The sequence below is a fragment of the Canis lupus genome, chromosome 4, assembly GCF_011100685.1.
Source record: "Canis lupus familiaris isolate Mischka breed German Shepherd chromosome 4, alternate assembly UU_Cfam_GSD_1.0, whole genome shotgun sequence".
Taxonomy (NCBI): domain Eukaryota; kingdom Metazoa; phylum Chordata; class Mammalia; order Carnivora; family Canidae; genus Canis; species Canis lupus.
The window spans coordinates 6,562,859-6,584,923 of NC_049225.1; the positions used below are offsets into that span (position 1 = coordinate 6,562,859).

Consider the following 22,065-nt stretch of genomic DNA (forward strand, 5'->3'; position numbering starts at 1 on the left):
ACACTCAGTTTGAAGTCTCCTTGAAGATTCTCTCCCCCTCTACCTCCTTCCCACTTGTGTGCTCACTCTCTCTCTCTCTCTCTCAAATAAATCTTAAAAAAAATAAATCAGTAGACTGTGTAAAGTAGATTATTCTTCACCTTCATAATATGGTGGGCCTCATCCTATCAGCTGAAGTCTTACAAGATAAAAGACTGGAGAACCCTGGAGAACCCTGGAGAAATTGGAAATCTACCAGCAGAGAGACTTCAGACTCAAAGTGCTACATAAACTCTTTCCAGGGTCTCCAGCCTGTCACCTGCCTTATAGATTTTGGAGTTGCCAGCCTCCCCAATTCTTTGAAATAAAACTCTCTTTCCTGTATCCCAGCACAAGAAAAAGTGGAGGGAGTGAGAAAAGTGCATATGCAATGTTTTCAGGTCCAGACCTGAAAGTGGCACTCTTCACTTCTACTCTTTTGTCATTGGAGAACTCATAGTAATAAATGCACTCCCAGAGGCACAGGGGATGGAGATTTCCACAGGCCCAGCTATCAGTCTACTATGGAGAAAGAAAAGACTGTATTTTTGTAGCTACCTGGAAGCCTCCACTGTCTAGAGACTGTTGCTAAGCTGAAAGTCTTAAATTTTTCCAATTTTAAAAGTAAGTTGTTTTATTAAACTTTGCATGAGAAAATGTTTATATTATGTGTAAGGTATAAGGCAAAACAGTAGAATGGAAACTGATACATTCAGCACCCAAACTTAACAATTAGAACCATTACCACTTTCTTGGATGTCCCTTCTCAAATCCCTGCTCACACTGTGATTCAAGTCCCTCCCACATGCAAAATACATCCATGGTCTCCCAAGATTCCCTAGGGTCTTATCCTGCTAAAGCACTTGCTCAAACCCCAAAAATTCATTCAAATCATCTAATTCAGGGTGGATGAGATCCCTGGTGCAATCCATCTGTGGGCCTGTGGGAACTAGAGGCAAGTGACCCCAATACACTGAAAAGCTAAGAAGCATATGTGGGACCAGCATAGGATAATGGGTATAGACATTTCAGCCCAAGTGGTAAGAGAATGGAAGGTAATATGGAGGCCCTACACCATTGAGCTCTGAAATAGAGAAGGGCAAAAGTTGAGTTTTTCTTGATTAGGTCTCCAGGCCCAGGAATGATCCTTTGCAGCACTTTGGCTTGACCGGCTAGGCTCTTGGCCCCACCCCCTGGCCTCATGGCTCCACCCTCTGGGCTTTTGGCTCTTCCTTCTGGGTTCATGGCCCCTCCCTCTGAGTCATCCTTACTCATGAAATGTAGTAAGTTGCTATGTATTGTTGAATAATATTATCAGCCTATTTCCTACCAGTAGGATTTTGGGGGGTCCAACATCCTTTCTTTCATTATATTCTCTGTCCCTTTTTGCACCAAAAAACAAAATTTTTGACACTATTTTTGCTGAAACAATTTCTGTCAAAAACTTTGTAGACTTTGCATTTTTTTTTTATTTTTTTAATTTATTTTTTTATTGGTGTTCAATTTACTAACATACAGAATAACACCCAGTGCCCGTCACCCATTCACTCCCACCCCCCGCCCTCCTCCCCTTCGACTTTGCATTGATTTCATGGAGATTTACTCCAATTGACAAAATCCACGCCCACAGATGTTGTTAAGATAAGCTCCTCTCTGTCTTTAGCTTCTGCTCAGATGGCTGAGAGCCCCGCAAGCTTCCTAGAGGACCTCTGCTTTGAGAGGATCTGTGAGGCACACCCTTGATCTCTTGAAAGGGCCTTTTGTGCCTTGAAAGGGCCTTTCTTGACCTTCCCATGGTTTAGCAGAAGTTGTTCTGTTAGTCACACACTCAACCTTTTCACTGTGACACGCTTTTGGCAGCCGCCATAGCATCTGGTGCCATCTGGAGAGGCCAAGAATTTTGAAAAGTCTCCTGGTCCTTCTTCCTTTTTTGTTAAATAGTTCTTTCCTCAATTTATCTCTCTCTTTTTGCATTTTATCGCAAGTGGATGGAGTGAACCTGATATGGGCTAAGCTTCATCAAGCCTGGAGGCCAGCCCTGAGCCTGCCAGGCTGTGATTATAATGACGTGGTATTCTCAGCCTCCCTAGGTGGGAATTGAGAACAAAGGAACACTTTCCAACTCCCGTTATATGGTCAATATAACTCTGACACAAAACCAGATAAGGATATTACAATAAAGAAAAATTATTATGCCAGTGTTCCTCAGGAACACAGATGCAAAATGACAACAAATCAAATCCAGCATTGCATAAAAAGAATAATTTCTCATGACTGAGATAGGTTTATTCTATGAATTTATAATATAGGAAATCAATCGGTGTGTTGAGCATATTAATAAGATAAAGGAAAAATTCATATGCTCATTTCAATAAATGCAGAAAGCTATTTCATAAAATCCAATACCATCTTATGATGAAATCTCAGAGCAATTAGGAATAGCAGGAAATAGCCAGAAAGGTGTTCCAGGGGAGCTTATCCACAAAACACCCATCACTGGGGTACCTGGGTGGCTCTGTTGGTTAAGTGTCTGCCTTTGACTCAGGTCATGATCTTAGAGTCCTGAGATTGAGCCCTATGTGGGGCTCCGTGCTCAGTGAGGAGCCTGCTTCTCCCTCTCCTTCTGCCTTTTCCCCTGCTTGTGCTCTCTCACTCTCTCTCTCTCTGTCAAATAGATAAAATCTTTTTTTAAAAAAAATACCCATCACTGGGCAGCCCTGGTGGCTCAGCAGTTTAGCGCCACCTTCAGCCCAGGGTGTGATCCTGGAGACTTGGGATTGAGTCCCATGTTGGGCTCCCTGCACGGAGCCTGCTTCTCCCTCTGCCTGTGTCTGTGCCTCTCTCTCTCTCTCTCTGTGTGTGTGTGTGTGTCTCATGAATAAATAAATAAAATCTTTAAAAAAAATACCCATCACTAACAACATAAGTAATAGCAAGCATTGAATGCTTTTCCCATGAGTTGAGAAACATGGGTATCCACCATTAATCACTGCTATTTAACATCATGCTAAAGTTCCTAGTTAGTGCATTAAGAGAAAAAAAATGTATACTAAACTGTAAACAACATGAACTTTAAAAGTATTATTATTCATAGATAATGTCATTATGTATACAGATTATACAAAAGAACCCATGGTTCACATTAAGTAGTAAATGAACTCAGGAAGGTCATTATATACAAGGTTAATATGCAAACATCAACTGAATTTCTACTTACTAGAAACATTTGAAGACTGAAATTATAAAAACATTTCCAGTAGTATCAAAAGCCACTAAATGCCTAGCAATAAATTTAATGAAACATGTTACGATAGGCAGAATAATACCCCTGTAATGATGTCTATGTCCTAATCCCTGGAACCTATGACTATAGTACCTTATATGGCTGACGGGACTTTGTAGAGGTGATGAAGGACTTTGAGGTGGAGAGGATATGCTGGATTATCCAGGTGAGTTCAATATAATCACATGGGTCCTTAAAATTAGAGAAGGTTTCCTGGCTGTGGTTAGAGAAAGAGATATGAGGATGGAAGCAGGATCAGAGAGAAGCTACGTTGCTGGCTTTGAAGATGGAGGAGGAGGAGGCCATGAGCCAACACATTCTGGATTCCAGAGAAGGCACCTGAATGAATTGCCTCCTTGAACCTCCAGAAAGCACGTGTCTCTGCTGACACCTTGATTTTAACTCTGTAAGACCCATTTTGGACTTCTGACGCTGGGAACTGTAAGATACTCTGTTGTTATAAGCAAATAAGCTATTATATTTATGATAATTTGTTAGAGCAGCAATAGGAAACAAATGCAATATAATGTTACCATTATTGGAGTGCTGCTGTAAAAAACACCTAAGAATATGGAAGGGGCTGGGGCATGGGGCAGTGGGTGGAGCCTGGAAGAATTGAGGACTGTGGCAGAAAACGCCTAGACTGCCCTGAATAGATTGTTAGTAGAAATATGGATGTAAATGACTCTGCTGGTGGGCACGCAGAAAGAAGGAAGGAGCATCACAGAGAAATCCTAGAATATCTTATAGAGTATGTAAATCATCATAAATAGACTGCTGGTAGACATATGGATGTTAATGGTGCTGCTGCTGAGGGCAGAAATAAATGAAGAACATATTTTTAGAAATGGGAAGAAGAGGGAACCTTGCCAGACAGTGGTAGAATGCTAAGCTGAAGTGTGACCTAAAGTTATGTGGAAGGAGAACTTGTAAGTGATGAGCTTGGATATTAACGGAGCAACTTTCCAAGGAAAGTATGGAAGGCGCAGCCTGGTCTCTGCTTGCTTCTCACAGGAAAAGAGAGGGACGAACTATTAAGAAAAACTAAATCAGTGCCTGACTACAGGCGTGCTGACTACACTGACTCCATCTTCGAACCGCTATCTTGTTCACACACAATGACCTTCCTTGGGGCTTCATGTTCCAGGCCTTTTGGAGGTTAATGTATGCCCTGAATGGAATTCAGAAAGGCTTGTTCTGAGCCTCCCTAACCTGACATACAGGTGGTGCCACTTTAGATAACTAGTAGAAATGACTGAAACATGGGTAGCTCCATTTTGACCTCACCACAGTGCCCCTCGCTCCATAAAACCTGTGGATGAAGGTCCAGATGGGAGCAGAGAAGAGCTGCCTATTGCCTGGATCACTGTTCACCTGATCTTACCTGCGCACCCCCATCAGTAAGTGACCCTGAATAAAGCACTCTAAATGATACAGAGTGGCTTGCACGGTTTTGCCATCTTCTCAGTCTGGAGGATACTTTACTGTTCTTCCTCCACCTTCTAACACCTGATGATTTGGGAAATTCAAAGTTGTTCCAGATTGCAAAAAATGCTAGAATTTGGAGACTTGGAGGAAATCATGCTCTGGAATGGAAGCCAAGGGAGTCGGAGGACAACATTTTGCTAGTGCCTGGAAGGAACAAAAGGTCTCAGTAATCAGTCACACAGAGAATTCTTTGAAGGGATTGGGTATGTGACTCAAGGATCTCCTCAGCCTTCTCAGCAGAAGCCAAATATAGAAGTGGTATCATCTAGAAAAGATGGATGGATGAGTCTCTTGTCTAATGGAGTGGCTCTCTGTGACCTATGCGGGAGACCCACAGGTTTTTGAAATTTTTATACCACCAGAAACACTGCTGCCTTGGACCGAAAGGGATACGAAGTGAAATGAAAGAAGGCTATTGGACTCTTAAAATTCTACAGACAGGAAACAGGCTGGTAAAACTACCCAGATTCTAACACATGCTACCTTTATTTAAAAACAAAAACAAAACTCAGAGGGCAGGGCTGAAAGCCCAGAGAGTAAAACCTGAGCCCAGAGGGCAGAGCTGTGAACCACAAAGTATTATTGCCAGGACTGAAACCTAATGTTTTCCCAGCTGGATTTTGAAATTGCTTGGGACTGAGGATCCCATTTTTCCTTCCTCCCCTTACCTTCGCCCTAGTTTAACAGGAATGTCAATAACTATTATCCATGGTATCCATGCCTATGCCATCTTACCTTTGGGGAAAACAGAACACTTTCTAGTTTCACAGATCTAAAAAATGGAGAGGAAGTTTGCCCAGAATGGATCATAACCAGAGTCTCACCTGTGTCTAATTTAGATAATGTAGATAAGACTTTGGGCTTTAGGTTACTGCTTGAATGGGCTATGTTGGGGGATGATGGTATGGGGTGAACATATTTGGCATATGGGACAGGTGTGCATCTTTAAGGATCAGATGTGGACTGTGGTAGGCCTCTGTGGTATGGAACTGAAGTTTCTGTCCAACTGCCAGCAAGGAACTGAGTCTTGCCAACCGCATGAGTGGGCTTGGCAGTGGCTATTAATGATGAACTCCTCAGATGACATCACTCTGGCCAAGACCTGACTAAACCCTCATGAGAGACCCTGAACCAGAACCGCATCACCAAGCTGCTCCCAAATGTCTGAACCTCAGAAACTCTGTGAAATAATGAATATTTGTTATTTTAGGATGCTTAAATTTGAGGGCAATTTACCATGCAGCAACAGATAACTGATATCATCATTTAATAATTTTATTTTTAAAATAAATTTATTTTAAAAAATGCAGGAACAAACCAAATGCCCATCAGTTGGTGAATGAGTAAACAGATGTGGTATACCTGTATGAGGGAATATTATTCTGTCATACAAAGGAATGAGACAGTGTGTATGCTGCACTATAGCCCAATGTTGAAAATGCGCTGAATGAAAGAAACGAGATGTAAAAGACTCCCTACTGTACAGTTCCATTTACATGAAATGTCCTGAACAGGCAAAGTCATGGAAGCAGAAAGTAGACTAGTGGTTGCCAGGGGCTGGAGGAGGGGGAATGGGAGTGGCTGCTAATAGGTACAGATTGCTTTTTGGAGTGATGAAAACATTCTGGAAAGAGGAAATGGTGGTAGCTGTACAATTCTGTGAATGTACTTTTTAGTACCTGAATTGTGCTCTTTTTTTAAAGCGTGAATTTCATGGGATGTGTATTATACTTCAATTCAAAGAGAAAGGGGAAAAAAGGAAGACAAGGAGAGTTTTTTGATAGATGTAAGAGAATTGTTAGCAATGAGCATTTTTGGGGTGTTTTTGTTTTTACATAAGAGACTGAAGCAACAGCAATGCGGGATGGCTGTGGATGTGAGCAGGGAAAGAGAAGAGAAAGTGTTAAGAAACTGTTTCTTTCATCACATTTAATCAAAAGAGGTAAAAGACTCAAGCAGTTTGAAAATACTTTTTTGGAGAGCACCTGGGTGTCTCAGTGGTTGAGCATCTGCATTTGGTTCAGGGTATGATCCTGGGGTCCTGGGATCGAGTTGCCATCAGGCTCCCCGCAGGGAACCTGCTTCTCCCTCTGCCTCTGTCTCTGCCTCTGTCTCTGTGTCTCTCATGATAAGTAAATAAAAGCTTAAAAAAAAAAAGAAAATACTCTCTGATGTGTGGACCTTTCCACCTTCTGAGACTGAAACCCAGCAGCCATGTTTTTATGAACATTGCAGAAGTAGAATAAATAGTCTCTGCAATCAAATCAAGATATGTAACATTTATTTTGTGGGAGAAAAATGAACAAACAAGTTATACAATATGACACCTAGTTGAGTGCTACCATGCAGGATTTAAACAATAAATCTGTAGAACCTTGGAGAGAAAGATCAAAGAGGATGGTTGGAATCAGTTCACCTACTATAATGAGTTTTGTATATTTGTGGGAATCCAAGGGACATGCAGAAATCTCAGTTGTAGTAGTGGCTGACTCACCAATCCCTACTAAATTCCAATCAACTTGCCAAATATTAACATAAAACCAAAGTCTGAGTTTAATTTTTCAAAAAAGGAATATATGTTCACAACGTGTACAAAATTTGAGAAAATATTTTACTCTCCCTGTATATTTGGATATGAAGTCCTTGAGGTCTGATCTTTGTGCTCTCTAGTTTCTAGTAGTGCTTTACATGTAGTAAGTCCCTGATACTCTGGTTATTTGGTCATGAATAATAAAACCCAGGCCTAAGCTTTACTCATTATCAACTCTAGATGTTTAGCATCCCAATGAGCTCCTTCACCAAATTGCTGAAGATTGTGTTTCTCTGCTTTGAAAACTGTTATGTTCTGTGAATACTACAAGTTATATTTAGCTGTATTTACTTAGAATAGTCAAGATATAAATACTCTGGGGATCCTGAAGAAAATAGGATCCTTCAGAGAACATAATTTTGATTAGATCTCAGAATGTTTTCTACCGCCTTGCTCCCCAAATATTTATGTTCTGGCACAGCCCCCACACTTCCTTCACAGTCAAGGAGAGACCTGGGGTCAGAGCAAAAAAACTGCACAAAGGCAACTCACTATGGGAAATTTTAAATGATTATAAACCACATTTCCCACTACCTATTGTAATTTTTAGAACTTAATGATTTCTTTTATGTTTCTTCATTATATTTACATTCTGGAACCTAGGGGATGTCCAGGGACAAGCCTTCTTGAGGGGCAGCACAGCATAGTGGTTCACAGCCAGGATACCAGAGCAAGACTCCAGGTCTACTTACCAACTTTTCAGCTTACTTGCTCTGTGCCTTCTTTTTCTTATGGGGGCAATAATGGTATAACTATCTCTTAGGGTTGTTTTGGAGATTAACTGACACAAGGTAAAGCACTTAGGGAAGCATCTGCACACAATAGGAGTTATATAAGTTTTTAGCTATTATTTATGATCATTTCTGGAATCTGTTAACACGTAATGGAACAATTTGGAAATCTGTGCCCCAAGGAACTGAACTATTTACCATGTAGCTTTATGCTCCTGGGCAAGGCAGAGGGGCCACGGGAAGGTCTGGCAGGCTATTTACATCTTATAACTTAAGTTGATTCCTGGTTGGGTTGAAAGAGCAGAACAGCAAATATAATCCAAGTACACTATTCATGGAAAGCATTAAACTGAGAGATGTAACCTACACATGTTTTCATCCCTCATTCTTTTATTCCTTCTCCTGACCTTACCTCCATGTCCCCTTGCCCCCCTTCCCCTTACTGTTTTCTTCCATCCTTTTACATTTCTTTGATTATTATCTCTGAAATCTGTGAGAAATTGCTTTCTATAGTGAAGCTGGGAAATTGGGAGCCCCTCAAAAAGGTAATATTAAAAGCACATTTAGCCTGATGTTATAACCAGGAAATTAAACTTTGAAATTGTTATTCTGCCTTGAAATTATTTTTCCTGATTCTTAACTGTGGAAAATGAGCAATCTGCTTTAAACATGGCCACATTTGACTACAGAGGAAATTGCTTTTCATTCTGAGATTTGCAGATTTGGATGCACTTATATTAAAGTTCATCATCCCATCCAGATTTTCTACAGGCTGCAATTCAAACAGAACGCATACTGTGCTGGCTCTCTTTTATGATCAAATTCTGTTCCTCTCATACTATCATCCCAAGTTGCTCTCCTTCTGGGTTTTTGAAATCAATCTAATGATCAGAGGTGCCATAGGGGAGATTTTCTTCGTATGTCAATAGTATACTTTGTATTACTTTCTAGACTTCAGTTTCCTTCTTTCTTTCTTTTTTTTCTTTTTCTTTCTTTCTTTCCTTTTTGAGAGAGGGAGCATGAGCAGGGTGGGGAACAGACGGAGAGGGAGGGAGAGAGATTCCCAAGCCGACTCCATGCCCAGCATGGAGCCTGTCATGGGGCTTGATGTCACAACCCTGAGATCATGACCTGAGCCAAAATCCAGAGTTGGGCTCTCAACTGACTGAGCCACCCAGGCACCCTTGGACTTCAGTATATTGCTGTATACTTGCAGCTATAGATGCAGCATTGGCAATGAAAATTACTGTGTAAGACTCATTATAAAGACATGAAGATTCCATTTAGGATGTTATTTTTTGGTTTTGAAATGGTACTGGGTTTGAGGGGTGACCTGTCAACTGTCATATTCCCAGCTCTTCTCCCACAAATGGAACACCAAAGCAGTTATAGTGCAACTAGAAGAAAAATACATAACTGGAAGGGAGTGATTGGTTGTAGTCACCATGGGAACCCAGCAACCTGCAAAAAGTCATGCTAAACAGGCTTCAGTGACCTAGCTCCAGGAAGAATAACAGAACAACTCAAACTCATTCCATTCACTCACTCAGTACTTTTTTGAGAGCTCCCTGGGGTGAGGGTAAAGATCAGAAGTGAGGTAATGAGTTAGAAAGGATAAAAAGAGAAAGGCTCCCTGTCCTTAGGGACTTACCTTCTAGTTCACTTAATGATGGATTTATTAATTTCTTTGCAGTTTTCCATTTCAGTTAATGAGCCCAACTCTATTCTGCTGGATACTAAGAGAACAGAAGTAAGACAATCTTTACCTGTGACAGGAAACAAAAACAGTTTGAGACGTTTCTTGTTCTAGTCTTGTTTTCAGCATTCTCAAATCCATCCAGCCTCACCACCTTGGAGGTGCCATTGCCTCATTTATCTTTATATTTCCAATGCCTAACACTGTGCCTGACACATACTAAAGATTCAGCAAAGTGTATTGAAGGAACGAACTCATTTCTCCAAAAGATCAAGGCTACCTCGGAGCAAACATCTCATTTTTCAGTCACTATGCTAGTACTATACAAAATTGAAAGTGTTCTCTGGCTTTTTAAGTAACACTCTTAATAAATTGGAGTAAGTATTGTCAAATATCAGCAAATTTTTGACTGTGATCATCATTTATTTATTATCTGAAATATCTCATTTTCTTTGGAACAGTTATTATTAAATCTGGAAGTCATAGAAACCAGAAGAAATAGAATTACAACTCCAATTTAATCTCATAATTGTTCTTCTATGATAGCTTAATAATGTGTTAATCAGCTTTGCCGTGGTCAGGTGTTGCCAGGTTCAAGAAAATATACACTACGCTTCTGCGAACATGGTTAAACCTATAAAAAATTATTTTTTTGCCTTTAGCTCCTGTACAGAAATCATATTGATTTTTTAAATGCACAAATGTTACCTGTGATACAGTTATCAATCAATTTATTCCATGAATTTAATGGAGCACTATTTTTTTAATTTTATTTATTTATTCATAAGAGACACACACACACACACACACACACACACACACACACACACACACAGAGGCAGACACCGGCAGAGAAGCAGGCTCCATGCAGGGAGCCCAACGTGGGACTCGATCCTGGGTCTCCAGATCATGCCCCCGGCCAAAGGCAGGCGCCAAACCGCTGGGCCACCCAGGGATCCCTGAGCCACCCAGGGATCCCCTAATGGAGCACTATTAATGGAACATGCATTACCTGAATTAAGTCTCTAGCCAAGTAAATATCTAGAAGTGTGCGTTGTTGGATTTTTTCTTCTTGAAGATATGGACCATGTCTCAGAAGACAAGCAAAGCTTTATAGGAGTTGCAAACCCACATGTCGACCTGCTTATTCCTGAGCACATTCTGCTGTAAGCCAAAGGCTTAATGAGCTGGAGCTGATGATTGAGTTGGAGCTGATGACTGATCCCTAGGGACTGAAACACCCAGGAAATAAGATTCACCTCTCAACAAGTTGCTCTGGGTAGTAAACCCACTCTGAGGGAGAAGGACAAAGGTATACCCAGGGGGACACTGACATCAGATCACATAGGGTTGGATATGAATTCTCCTGTCAAGTTTCTTATTTTATATTCCCTCTGGGTCAGTTCCCTTCCTTCTGCTTCCTTTGAAAGGCATACATGTACTTGTCTCAAATATAGACACGATACTGGGGGCTAGGATGGTATTAACTGTGGAGAAATGTAACAGAGTCCCACAATCCCTTAGCTAAAGTCCTTGAGGCTATAAATTAGCTTACTATTTTTTGGGTTTTATATTGTATAATATCCCAACAAGGCCTGAGGCAGAACCCAGAAATCAAATACATTAACATTTCTTCCATACCATGCATGAATATTTGCATTAAATGGAATGAAGTTTAAAGTAGCCTCATGCTATTTTGAGTTAGATTTTGTTGCCAAGTGAATTGTGAAAAACTTTGTTTTCAGATCATTTTTTGACTTTGGAATTGCAAGTGAAGTATTATAAAGCACTCAGCCACTCCTCACCTTTCATATGATCCTCATTTCCCACCTCCCTCACTCCATCCTGCCCCTGCTCAGGTAATGGTTCATAATATTCTAAAGCACAGTCTTTGGTCTTATGCCTGCTTGACCTGGGGAATTTACCAGAATGGCAAAGAGGCCACAGTATCTTTTGCCAGATCCAGGAAATCCTATTTGAGATTTAGTTCTTCTGGGTCAGCATTTGGGGGGAGGTACCATTTCCCTCCCATACAAGTAAGAGGTGTGATTTCCTCAAGCATCCCAGTGAGCTCAATAACAAAATGAGGTAGTGGTTACTCATTGGCTAATGGATAGGGCAGAGGCGCCAACATATGTCAAGGTCCAGGGGTAAAAGCATGGTGTTTTGGGGCAGCTGGGTGGCTCACTTCATGATCCTAGGTCATAGTCCCATGATCCTGAGATAGAGTCCCACATCAGGCTCCATGCTCAGTGAAGAGCCTGCTTCTCCCTCTCTCTGCAATTGTGCTGCCACTTGCTTATTCTCTCCCTCTCCCCCCCCCAAAAAAGTAATAAAATCTAAGAAACCAAAACCAAAAAACCCACAGAGTATTTTTGATCCACAGAGTCACTGCAAATAGTTCTACGGCACTGGAGGAAAGGATGGGTGTACGGACAGGTCTGGACAAAGGACAGATGGAAGGCCAGGAGTAGACTAAGGATGAATGTGAGCACAGGGCAGGATCAACAGTGGACATGAGGTCAGGGCAGTAGAAAGGGTGGGCGATGTAGAGAAGGTGGCCTTGGCTGTCATATAACACAATCCTTTATCCCAGAGAGTGTTGGGGAGTCATTGACAAGTTTTAAGTAGGAGAACATGCTGAGATTTGTGTCATTTTGAAAATCCTTTGTTGTATCATTGAGGATGTGCATTAGATGCATCACAAGAAGGGACTTTATTATTAGTGTCCTTGTTTTAACTTTAGCAAGAGACAGGCTAGTTGAGGGGTTTAAAAGAGATGATTGATTATCCTCTAATGTTTGTCTTCCCTTTCTTCCTTAATTTCCTTCCATAGATTTTAAAATAAATTTTTTGGGACGCTTGGGTGGCTCAGCAGTTGAGTGTCTGCCTTCGTTTGCCTTCGGTCATGATCCCAGTCCTGGGACTGAGTCCTGCATCCGGCTCCTTGTGTGGAGCCTGCTTCTCCCTCTGCCTGCGTCTCTGCCTCTCTCTCTGTGTCTGTCATGAATAAATAAATAAAATCTTTAAAAGATAAACAAATAAAATAAACTTTTCAAAGTCCATTAAGTATACAAGTTCAATTTAAGAATTAGTCTAAGAATTGCCTTGTGATCAGCAGGAAAAGAAGTTCCTGTACTCAGCAGGTATAAGAGGATAGAATTCCTTGTACTAGCAGTGAAGGGAAAAGTGACCCAACTTCAAAAAAGACTGTTTGGAAGAGATTTTAATAATTTACCTAGACTAGTCAGCATTTGTGTAGTAAAATATGAAGTATTTATCATTTTGTTGAAACCTTTTCTAACTACTGACATGCACCACTGTTTAACTACACAGGGTCAGGTGACTAAACTCTGGACAAAAGGATGTAAGGAACAACAGTGTGGGGGGAAGGGGTTGTCTTTCCCTTTCTTTGCTGCTTGCTGGAAGGTATATAGCAAACACCAAAAGAAGTCTGCATTCCCACCCCTGTGCAGGTACAATGTCATGTCTAGGATATCTACTTCTTTTTCTTTTTTTTTAAGATTTTTTTTTTTTTTTTTGAGAGAGGCAGAGAGAGCACTAGTAGCAGAAGGGCAGAGGGAGAGGCACAAGCAGACTCCCCAGAGCCAAAGTCGGATGCTTAACTGACTAAGCCACCCAGGCCCTCCTCTAGAATACCTATTTCTGGACCTCTTTTATGTAAAGGAAAAGTAAACTTCATCTTGTTTAAGCCACAATTACTTTGTACTATCTTGTGTAGTCAAATATAATCCTAACCAATGTAGGATCACTGATCATTTGAGGTTCTGCCATTTTCTTTGTTTCAAATGCTTATTAGTTTGAAACATTTTTAAATGACAGGTTCTTTGTTTGCAGAAACATAAGCCAAATATGCCCTCACTATTTGAAGAAAAAAGACATGTTGTCACTGCTTTACATTGAAGTAAGATTAAATGTCCTTAGAATGTAGTGTAACTTCAACAATGTTTTCTTCATGGCTATACCTTTGGTATTTAAAAGGAATTTATGGGCAGCCCCGGTGGTGCAGCGGTTTAGCGCCGCCTGCAGCCCAGGGCGTGATCCTGGAGACCCTGGATCGAGTCCCACATCAGGCTCCCTGCATGGAGCCTGCTTCTCCCTCTGCCTGTGTCTCTGCCTCTCTCTCTCTCTCTCTCTCTCTGCATCTCTATAAATAAATAAATAAAATCTTTAAAATAAAATAAAAGGAATTTATGTAATTCATTCAGTAAGACAAATGATCACTCATGATTTGCCATCTATGGAAATTTAAATTTGTATTGAGTCTGATTAAAGAGAATTACATTTCTATCTCAATGAACTTTTAAATGGCGTAAATCATCCTGATATATCTTTTATATTTCTACAAGCTTAAAGAAAAGAAAGAAAACTGCCAAAGAAAATGGCATCCATTGAACCACTTTGAATAATTAAAAAAAAATTCTAAGTACCTAGGCATTAGGCAATCTCAAAAAATAATTTTCAGCAGGTTAGGCACATGAAAAAAAACAAATTCTCATGTTCAGGGTCAAATGAACTTAAACAAAGGTGCCAAGACCACTCCATAAGGAAAAGATAGTTTCTTCTACAAATGGTGCTGGGAAAATTGGAAATCCACAGGCAAAAGAATAAAGCTGGATCCTTACACCAGATATAAATTAACTCAAACTAGATTAGAAACTTAACCATAAGACATAAAATCTAGAAGTCCTAAAAGAAAACATAGGGGAAATTTTCATGACATTAGATTTGACCTGAATTTCTGGGACTTGACACCCAAAACACAAGCAAAAGAAGCAAAGATACGTAAATGTGAGTATATCAAATTGAAAAGCTTCTATACCTTAAAGGATACAGTTAACAAAGTGAAAAGGCAATCCTTGGAATTGGAGAAAATATTTGCAAATCATGTACCTAATAAGGGAATTAACATCCACAATATATAAAGAGCTATAATTCAATAACAACAAAAAACAATGTCCCAATTTTTAAAATGGACAAAGGACCTTAGTCCTTTCTCCAAAGTTGATAAGCAGATGGCCAATAAACATATGAAAAGATGCTCAACACCATTATTCTTTAAAGATGCAAATGGAAACCACCATGAGATTATCACCTTACACTCCTACAAATACTTGATGATTCCATTTCTATGAGGCATCTAGAGTAATCAAATTCATAGAAACTGAAAGTACAGTGGTGGGTTGCTGGAGGAGTTGGGGAAAGGAGGAATGGGAAGCTATTGTTTTATTGGGTATAGAGTTTCAGTTTTGCAAAATGAAAAGGTATCGGCAATCTGTTGTATTACACTGTGAATATACTTAGCACTACTGACACCTAGAAATGGTTAAGATGCTAAATTGGTAAATACAGTAATTTTTTTACTACAATTAAAAGTAACAATAAAAAAACAGCCCCAAACAGACAAAAAATTATAAAGAAAAATTTTCAGATGTATTTTGCCATGACATAAGATTATTTGGTATTAGAGTATTTTTCCTGAAATTGAATTCACAGGTAAGGTAATTGGTCTTAAGCGGTTAGAAGTTGTTTTCGTTTTCTGTGCTGACGCACCTCTTGGTGCCCCTTTGAGTGCAAATAGTTCCATTTCTGTTCCTCATCTTGCCCTGGCTGAGCTACCACATAGCTAACTATGTGGATTGCTTAGAAAAGAGGAAATGACTACATTCAAAGCAAAATAATTATTAGCAATAAAGAAAACGTCACAAAATGTTAAGATTGTATTGATTTGTAAAATTCTCCAAATGGAGTGCCAGATTTGAAGCAGGCTTTTAATCTTTAAAAAATTCAGTCCTCGTGGAGTGTCACAGAACATAGGCTGCTCATTTTGACCACTTGAACAAGCAAGTAAACACCTGTTGAGCTTTGCTAAAGAATTCTGATTTGGGGACACCTGGGTGGTTCAGCGGTTAAGCATCTGCCTTTGGCTCAGAGCGTGATCCCAGAGTCCCAGGATAGAGTCCAATATCAGGCTCCCTGCATGGAGCCTGCTTCTCCCTCTGCCTGTGTCTCTGCCTCTCTCTGTGTGTCTCGAATGAATGAATGAATGAATGAATGAATGAATAAATAAATAAATAAAATCTTTTAAAAAAAGAAAGAATTCTGATTTCTTAGAAATAATTAATAGAAGTGACTGTTTTGTCCAAATCTTACCGTCTTCAAAGTTTGATCACACTTTTTTCCCCAAACTTTCCCAGGTACTTCAGTTCCAGGGTTTTGTGTTTGTTTCTGAATGCCTCCAAAATTCACAGGGTTTGCATCCCCAATGGATGGAGTTCATAAATGATTGGTATAATTGGTTGAATGCTGTGTCATTATATGTTAGTTGTTCTTGGTTGAAAGTTCTTTGAGAGGGAGAACTGCATTTTATATTTCTTTTATGACTCTGGTGCCAACACAATGTTCAGGACATTGTCAGGGGACCGTGCTGTTGTTTCTGCATTAATGATGAACAGTCACACCTCTTCTAAAAATGTCTTGGTTTGTTCGTAAACTATATGATATGAGGGAGATATTATTCTTCAGATGGGAGATAGGCATCTGGGGAATGTTCCTTCCAAAGGCATAAGTCATATCTCCCAGTTCTCACAGCCAGCAGGCACTCATGCCTCTGTGCCTACCTAGTGCTCCTGTGCTGGACTTTTCCAAGGTTCTAGATCTGCCACCAGCTTGCTTCCTGTTGACTTCCATATGCTACCTCTATAGGTTGAGGTTTCAGCTAACTAACCTTTTCCTATTATCTATGTATGCCTTTAATTTATTCATTCAGTCATTTATGTTTTAAAAACTCCTTTGCTGTCAACTTAGCAGGAGTTGGGGAAAGATAGGAGACAAATATTTATTTTCAACCCATCACATTTAACTATCTCTCTGTGCCTTTATGAAGAAAGTATACTTTAGCCCTGAGAGTGGTCTATCCAGGAGAAGGTGGTATGGCTGTGGAGTCTCCTTGGCAGGGGATGAGATTTTTAAGGGATTCTTTTACCTTGATGAGGGTTTTACACTAAATTCAGAAAGTGATGTAGAGCTTCCGTAGAAATTTAAGGAGCATGGAGGCTTATGCCTCAGACACTTCTATTTTATTTTATTTTTAAAAACATTTTATTTACTTGACAGAGAGAGTACACACAAGCGGGGGAACAGTAGGCAAAGGGAGAGGGAGAAGCAGACTCCCTGATGAGCAGGGAACTCAAAGCAGGGCTCAATCCCAGGACCCTGGGATCATGACTTCAGCTGAAGGCAGGTGAGCCACCCAGACATCCCTGCCTCAGACACTTTTAATATATGGTTTGGTTTCCTTTGTCTCTGAATTCACATTGGATTCCCAGCTTCCAGCCAAAGGCAGTCCAACAGAGCTACCTGAGGTAATGAAAATATTCTTTATCTGTGCTGCCCAATATGGTCGTCCCTAGCCACATGTGACTATTGAGCACTTAAAATGTGATTAATGAAACTAAGGAACAGAACTTTTAATTTTATGTAATTTTAATGAATTTAATAGCCACGTATGATTAATATATCCTGAGTTGGAAAGCATAGCTCTTGCTTCCAGAATTTGATTTTATCCTTCTCTAATTATTTCACTTGTGTCTGCCTTGTCACTCCAGATTTTTTTTTTACTCCAGATTTTTAAGACCCTAAAGATAGTGACCTGCTCAGATGATAATCTTAGCTCACAGTTCAATAATGAATGGCACAGAGCTGGTCTATAAATGGAATTACTGATTGAGTTGATTATGATGCATGAGAAAGAACTCTGAGCTGGGGATCAGGAGATCTGTTTTTTTTTAAATTTTTATTTATTTATGATAGTCATATCACAGAGAGAGAGAGAGAGAGGCAGAGGGAGAAGCAGGCTCCATGCACCAGGAGCCCGACGTGGGATTCGATCCTGGGTCTCCAGGATCGCGCCCTGGGCCAAAGGCAGGCGCTAAACCGCTGCGCCACCCAGGGATCCCCAGGAGATCTGGTTCTGATACTACCATAACAAGTTAGATAACTTCGGGGAAAGCTATTCTTTGATTCATAATCATGGGGTCAAAAAGTTATTTTTGACTGAGTCCCACCTAATTTGTTATCAATTGTAGTGAAGGTTCTCCAGAAACATAGAATATATATAATTAATGCAGATATACATGTTATATGTATATATATGAATTATATATAAATGCATATTATGCAAATATATAATTGTATATTATATATTATACATTAATTATATGTATAAATATATATATTTAGAGAGAGAGAGAGAGACTCATTGTAGGGAATTGGCTCATAGGAATTGGCTTACATGATTATGCGGACTGGCAGGTCACATCCTGGAAGGAGGGATGGCATCTACTCAGGGAAGAGTAGCTGCTGCAACTAGAGTCCCAAGGAATTTGCCATCAGAATCCTTTGAAGGACCTCAGTCTGTCTCTCTGAAGTCGTCCAACTGATTGGCTGAGGCTTTACCCATACTATGGTAAAGAGTCTACTGATTTAAATGTTAATCTTATCTGAAAAAAAAAATATCTTCAAGGCAACATATAAACCAAATTATCTGTGTACCTTAGCCCAGCCAAGCCAATTCACCACCACTCCAGTAATACTTGAGTCATCAAACTTTGCAAATATGTTGCTCTTATAGGTAAATGAGAAGATGTGTTCACCCCTCTCAGCTTTGCATTCCTGAAACAACGTAATGGGAGAGAAAAGGAATACGATTGAATGGGACAATGGCTTGTTTGGAGCACCCCTGGGAATGTACACTGGAAAAAGGTTGGATCTAGTATTGGAAAAGTCAAACAAGGGATCTACACCTTGTATTGCCCTCTTTGGAGAACTTCAGTGCTTGTGGGCCTCAGCTCCTTTCTGAGGAATTTCCGGTGCGTTGGTTAACATTCAGTATACCAAATGCCTGACTGTCCTGAAAAAGTGGTTTTGCCAGGTCTGGTAACTTCCTGAATCAATCAGATCTTTTTTAAAGTGGGTGAAGAGTCGAATGTTCTGTAGAAAGAACATAACCTGGGGCCTCCTGGGTGAGTCAGTCAGTTAGCATCTGACTCTTGGTTTCAGGTCAGGTCATGATCTGTGTCGTGAGATCCAGCCCTACAGTGGGCTCGGTGCTCAATGCAGAGTCTGATTGAGGATTCGGTCTCACTGTTTCTCTCTGCCCCAACCCCACTCTTGCACCTTCTGTAAAAAATAAATAAATAAATAAATAAATAAATAAATAAATAAATAAATTTTAAAAAATAAAATAAAAAATAAAGAACATACCATTAATAATGTGGACAGATTCTGAATGATACCTAGAAAGATAAGGGAAAGCAAAGAGCAACAGAAAAGATAAGTAGAAATCATGAGGAACAGTAGAGAAAAAGGACTAGAAATGGTAGATTGGCTGAGTCACTGGGATATTAAGTAGTAAAGTTCTGAGTGGAGGCTGTTGGCCATTGAAGACACTTCAAGATAAGCTGGTCACCAAATTGCCTTGTAAGTGACCTAAGTATATCCTGTGTCCACTGTGTTTCTTACTTGCCATCATCCTTCCCTTGAGCTGCCCCATGGATTGCTACCTTGAAATAACCTAAGTGCCTCACTGTTCCCTAGCATCCTAAAAAAAGCCGAATAGAGGAATGAATGCTGACTTCATCAATCTCTCCGGGCTCACTTTTCCCAGCTGCGGCATTCTGGGACTGAGCCAAATCATCTTTAAATTCTCTTCAGCCATGATTTTTATTTTACCACTAGGTAGTATTGGGACAAGGTGGATAGTTTGCACAGCAATACTCCAAGAATATAAAAGAAGAGAGGTCACCGCAGTCTGGCATTGTCCTTCCCAGCTCGGTGGGGAGGTCATGGCATAAAAGTGTTGCCAAGACATCTATCTGATCCTGCATTTTACAGAAGCTCAGAGTGAACAGTGGATGTTCGCTAGCGCAATCCTTTTGTATTACTGTAACTGTATAAACAATCCTTTCTAAAAATGTGGGTTATTTTCCAATTAGAAATACATATTTATCAGAATAAAACATAAGAGGAAGAAAATAATAGGACAATCACTCCCATTACTTTGAGATAGCCCTTATTAATAGATTCAAGTATTTTTCTCCTCTTCACGCTCTTTTCAACCAACCTTGCATCATGAATGTTTTCCTGTCATTAAATGTTTTATGAAAATTAGATTTTCATAGATACACAGTATTATGTGCTATACTGAAAGTGTACTAATTCTGTTATTAAAATTTCTCTTATTTTTCAATACATTCATATATAAATCTTTATGTCCATCTCTAATTCTTTTTTTTTTTCTTTTTTATTGGATGAGCCTGAAAACAGATTCTGGACATTTGTGAGGCATTTGACACCCACCGCTAAACTGTATCCCAGAACAGTTGTGCTGATGTATGCCCCTTCCAGGAGGACTATAAAGGCACCTTATTTCCTTACACTTAGGTCACAAGTATTATCTATTTTCCCCTAATTTTTGTCAAATTGCCAGATTTTTGTCAAATATGAAATCTCATTATAATTTGCATTTCTTTGGTAATTAATAACAGGAATCCATCTTCAGATACTTAAAGGCCATTTAAATTTCTTCTTTCAGGGGCAGCCCTGGTGGCTCAGCGGTTTAGTGCCACCTTCAGTCCAGGGCGCGATCCTGGAGACCCCCTGGAGACCCTGGATCCAGTCCCACGTCAGGCTCCCTGCATGGAGCCTGCTTCTCCTTCTGCCTGTGTCTCTGCCTCCCTCTCTCTGTGTCTCTCATGAATAAATAAATAAAATCTTAAAAAAAAATTTCCTCTTTCGGGACACCTGGGTGGCTCAGCGGTTGAACATCTGCCTTTGGCTCTGGTCAAGATCCTGGAATGGAGTCCTACATCAGCAGGTCCCCGCGAGGAGCCTGCTTCTCCCTCTGCCTGTGTCTCTCATAAATAAATAAAGAAATCTTTTTAAAAATAAATTTATTCTTTCATGAATCATCTGCCTATTTTTCTATTGGTATGCTTATCTTTTTCTGGTTGATTTTAAGAGCTCTCTATATATGGATGCTATCATTGGTTTATGTAAAGGTAAAAAACAAAAACTGAAACAACTTCCTCCCCCTGTTCTTTTGCTATGTATGCAAATCTTTTTAGAGGCTAAATAAACCTCTTGCCAGCCTCACCACTCAGGAATGTTTCTCTTAAGGGCTTAGAGCCCTCTTTTTGAAATGTAAACATCAAGGAAGAGTGTGCCTCTAACTTCATCACTTGGGGAAGTTAACCTGGCTACTGGCCTCTAAACCTGCTTGTCAGAGGAATACAAGGAGAAGTTTCCTTTTCCTTCAGATAAAGGAACAGCTGTCTACTCCAATTACCAGGTGAATATTTAACAAATGGTGTCGTAAGGTCTTCCTTCAAAGAGAACCCATGACCATAAATCCTGAGAACCTGTGAATAAAGGGTTTCCTGCTAGCTTATAGACAAGATGGTGTTCTTTCTGTCTTCATAATCCCATTAGCATATTCTCTGGGATGTGTGTGGCAGTCTGTTCTGATGTGAATTCAGTAATAAAACTGTTATCTTTATTTTGTACGTGTGTGGAGAGTATTTCTCAGGATGGACCAGAAATTTTATTTTAATTCCGCCCCCCAACAGTCATGATATATATTCCAAACGGATTTTGCATTGTGTTTATTTCTTTGTGTTTTATGTGTTTATTGATGGGCAGATGTGCTATATTTGGATCTACCAATCTTTTTTTTTCTTATGGTTCCTTTCTATGCTTTTACTCTCATAAAATCCTTCCTATCCTGAGAACAAATACATGTCCTTCATTTTTCCTTTGTCCTTTATGGTTTTAAGTTTTTAGGTTAAACACTCTAAGTCATTAAGAATTCACTTTGGTATATGGTGTAAAGTATATGTAATATCACACTCCCCAAACCCCAAATCTATTACCAATTATCAGACACATATTTAACTTCTTCATTGTGAAGATTGTATCTGTGAGGATTATGGTTATCTGATGTGATGATGCGGAAATAAAGTGACATCCAAGCAGAAGACATAGGCTTTCAGCTCAGCTCAGACAACAACTCCCCAATGTGTGTCATTTCTTTGCCTCCTCTAACTTCTTTATAAGCACATGGACAAACTTGGCTCTGTCATATTTGTGTGAAATTGGGCAAATTCTCTGCCTTTTTGTGCTTCAATTTTCTCAGCTATAAAATGGAGGTGATCATATAATTCCCTCATAGGATTATGGT

General features: G+C 39.8%; 1 long non-coding RNA gene across 1 annotated transcript in view; it reads left to right on the forward strand.

Moving 5' to 3' along the window:
• Nucleotides 1–20,481, forward strand: part of LOC106558656 — a 51,464-nt gene extending 30,983 nt beyond the window's left edge. The window contains exons 4-5 of the long non-coding RNA XR_005357531.1: nucleotides 18,460–18,697; nucleotides 20,422–20,481. This is a non-coding gene — a long non-coding RNA (uncharacterized LOC106558656). The remainder of the gene's footprint in view (nucleotides 1–18,459; nucleotides 18,698–20,421) is intronic.
• The last annotated feature ends 1,584 nt before the right edge of the window (nucleotides 20,482–22,065 follow it).